This window comes from Myxocyprinus asiaticus, chromosome 48 (assembly GCF_019703515.2).
Source record: "Myxocyprinus asiaticus isolate MX2 ecotype Aquarium Trade chromosome 48, UBuf_Myxa_2, whole genome shotgun sequence".
Lineage (NCBI taxonomy): Eukaryota > Metazoa > Chordata > Actinopteri > Cypriniformes > Catostomidae > Myxocyprinus > Myxocyprinus asiaticus.
This window is the reverse complement of record NC_059391.1, coordinates 11,681,149-11,684,990: the sequence shown is the minus strand read 5'-3', so window position 1 is coordinate 11,684,990 and position 3,842 is coordinate 11,681,149.

Here is a 3,842-nt window from a genome sequence, read left to right as displayed (position 1 = left end):
CCCTCAAGAGTGACATCATATCCTATTCGTTGCAGTGTTTAAAGTAATTTTGAATGCTCAAAGCCATAGTGTGACCGTGGTTTTGCTGAACAGTCTTAGTTTGCCACCAGTCAGGGGCGGGTTTACAATTTCTGAGGCCCCAAGCAACCGCCCATCCCAGGGCCCCATTTATTTATTGTAAATCATAATTTTAAAGTTATCCAGGGTTTGCAGCCAAGTACATTCAAAATGTTTAATGAATGACTTAATAAATGCATCCCCTGCTAACACATGACGTACCAGTTATGTAATTTAATCGTCCTTTTTGGTAATTTACTAACAGGCAACTTAACGGCAATGTCACAGGCCTGTAATTTCATTACCATTATATGACCAATTCACAACGTCATCTTTATGTCCTCCTAATGTTGCAGGCTTACCCAGAATGGACCAGTTACGTAATATATATGTAATATTTGGGTAATTCCATGACTTACTACTGACAACGTAACTGCAATGCCATATGGGCCCATAATTTCATTACTATTAAATTACTAATTCACAAAGTCGCTTTTACTCATCCTAATGTCCCAAGTGTACCCAGAATGGTCCAGTTACATAACATACTTGTAATATTTGGGTAATTCTGTGAATTACTGGCAACGTAACTGCACCGTCATAGGTCGGTAATATAATTACCACTTCACCTTCCAATTCCAGTTCCACTTTTTTACATTCTCATATGTGATTCAACAAAATAAATAAATAACAGGTTGAGTCCAGTCGCAACTCAGGAAAATTGCATTCCATGACAGATTTATATTGTAGCAGTTTAATAATTGCTATCATTCAAGTTTTGTACAATTTATTTGGATGATTGAGTGGACATGAAATCTTACAAAATGTGTCATTATAAAACAAAATGTTTACAGACTAATTAGGATTTCATGCATCATTTGCTTTTATATCTGTTTGCTTTACAGTCTCAGATTATTAATTATGTGTATATTAAATATTCTGAATCCTCAGCACAATATAAGCCTATTTGAATAAGATCTGTTGGGAGACATCCACAAAATGTGAATAAATCAAGTGCCTGCATGTTACACAATAACTTTGCAATGTGCAATGATGGCCAGTATTTGCTATTTAAAATGTATAAAAGGCCTCCAGTCGCAACATAGAAAAAGAAAATCTCTCTGAAGATAGAATGTGTTGCTTTTCACAAAGTTAAAACATATTTAACATGATATGCATCAACAATGATCTTTTACAGTAATATAGTGATGGATGGTAAATACACAGTACATACTGTAATGTAACAGCACGTGCCTCCATCTGAACTGAGCGCGCGCACAACGGAACTGCGTCTGACTGCAGATTAAGAGGACAACACCTATTTCTGAGGCACCTTTTTACTTCTGCTGCATCTGACAGGAGAGTAAGTTTTCTGAGGTAAAACACTTATTACTTCACAAACAAATAAATTACTTTTATTAAAAATGTACAGAGTTATTGCATGTGTAAATATTCCTTGACCTTTGGAATGACGCAAAATACATAAAACCTGTTTTTATATAGTACTGTTAGCAGTGGAGTTTCCATGGCAACCGGTTCAAACCCAAACTGCAGAAAACAGCAGCTGCACCTCCGTCTCAAAGTTCAACAACAACAGCAGTTAAGTAGCAGCCACTGATCTATATAAACTCAGCAAAAAAAAGATACGTCCTCTCACTTCCAAATGCTTTTATTTTCAGCAAACTTAATGTGTAAATATTTATATGCACATAAAAAGATTCAACAACTAAGAAATAAACTGAACAAGTTTCATAGAAATGTGACTAACAGAAATGGAATAATGTGTCCCTGAACAAAGTCAAAAGTAACAGTCAGTATCTGGTGTGGCCACCAGCTGAATTAAGTACTGCAGTGTATCTCCTCCTCATAGACCGCACCAGATTTGCCAGTTCTTGCTGCGAGATATTACCCCACCCTTCCACCAAGGCACTTTTGTCCCGGACATTTCTGGGGGGATTGGCCCTAGCTCTCACCCTCCGATCCAACAGATCCCAGACGTGCTCAATGGGATTGAGATCCGGGCTCTTCGCTGGCCATGGCAGAACACTGACATTCCTGTCTTTCAGGAAATCATGCACAGAACGAGCAGTATGGCTGGTGGCATTGTCATGTCAGGATGAGCCTGCAGGAAGTGTACCACATGAGGGAGAAGGATGTCTTCCCTGTAATGCACAGCATTGAGATTGCCTGCAATGACAACAAGCTCAGTCCGATGATGCTGTGACACATCGCCCCAGACCATGACGGACCCTCCACCTCCAAATCGATCCCGCTCTAGAGTACAGGCCACAGTGTAACGCTCATTCCTTCGGAGTCCGACCATCACCCTGGTGAGACAAAACAGTGACTCGTCAGTGAAGAGCACTTTTTCCCAGTCCTGTCTGGTCCAGCAAAGGTGGGTTTGTGCCCATAGGCGACGTGTTGGTGATGTCTGGTAAGGACCTGCCTTACAACAGGCCTACAAGCCCTCAGTCCAGCCTCTCTCAGCCTATTGCGGACAGTCTGAGCACTGATGTAGGGATTTTGCATTCCTGGTGTAACTCGGGCAGTTGTTGTTGCCATCCTGTACCTGTCCCGCAGGTGTGATATTCAGATGTATCGATCCTGTGCAGGTGTTGTTACACATGGTCTGCTACTGCAAGGACGATCAGCGGTCCTTCTTGTCTCCCTGTAGCGCTGTCTTAAGTGTCTCACAGAACGGACATTGCAATTTATTGCCCTGGCCACATTTGCAGTCCTCATGCCTCCATGCAGCATGCCTAAGGCATGTTCACACAGATGAGCAAGGACCCTGGACATCTTCCTTTTGGTGTTTTTCAGAGTCAGTAGACAGGTCTCTTTAGTGTCCTAAGTTTTTATAACTGTGACCTTATTTGTCTTAACAACCGTTCCACAGGTGCATGTTCATTAATTGTTTATGGTTCACTGAACAAGCATGGAAAACATTGTTTAAACCCTTTACAATAAAGATCTGTAAAGTTATTTGGGTTTTTACAAAATTATCTTTAAAATGCAGTGTCCTGAAAAAGGGAAGTTTCTCATGACGTCACAACAGTGAAGCTACTGCGCCATCTTTGTATTCCCTAACATTCTGTACTCCCTATGGGTCTTAATGGAAAATCATCTGTTTTTGGTGAGTAATTTTTACCCATTCAATCACTTTAAAAAAATGTTTTAAGTCTGCATATACAGCATCACAATGCAATCTTCCTATACATGTAAGCAGGGTTGGGAGGGTTACTTTTGAAATGTATTCCACTAAAGATTATCAGTAATTATCTTTGTCAGTAATGTATTATAAATACTTTGGATTATTTCTTCAGAACTGGTAGATTTTTTCACTTGTTTTGACTATAAAAACTCTGCCAGTACAGTAAGACAAAATACACATGTTAAAAATACATTCTCTGAAAAACCGAAATATCTTATGCAGTGCTGTTTCTAAAACAAGATCAATCAAATTGATCTTGTTTTAAGGTTTTTTAGATATTTTTACAGGAAAACAATACAAAAATTATCAAGAATACGATTTTTGCCCTAATATCAAAAGGTCTTACTAGAAAAAAAGAAATTATGATCCAACGTGAATTTTCTTGATAAAAAACATGATTGTGCCTGGTAACGTGCATGTAAAATGGCTAGAAATAGCATTTTAGCTTAACGTAAAGCTGACAATTTACACAAGGTTTATTTCTATTTCTTCTGCTCCAAACGTACTTCTCTGTCTGCTCGTATGAATGTAACACATCATAAGAAAGTGTTTCACCGCTGTACAAATGCACTTT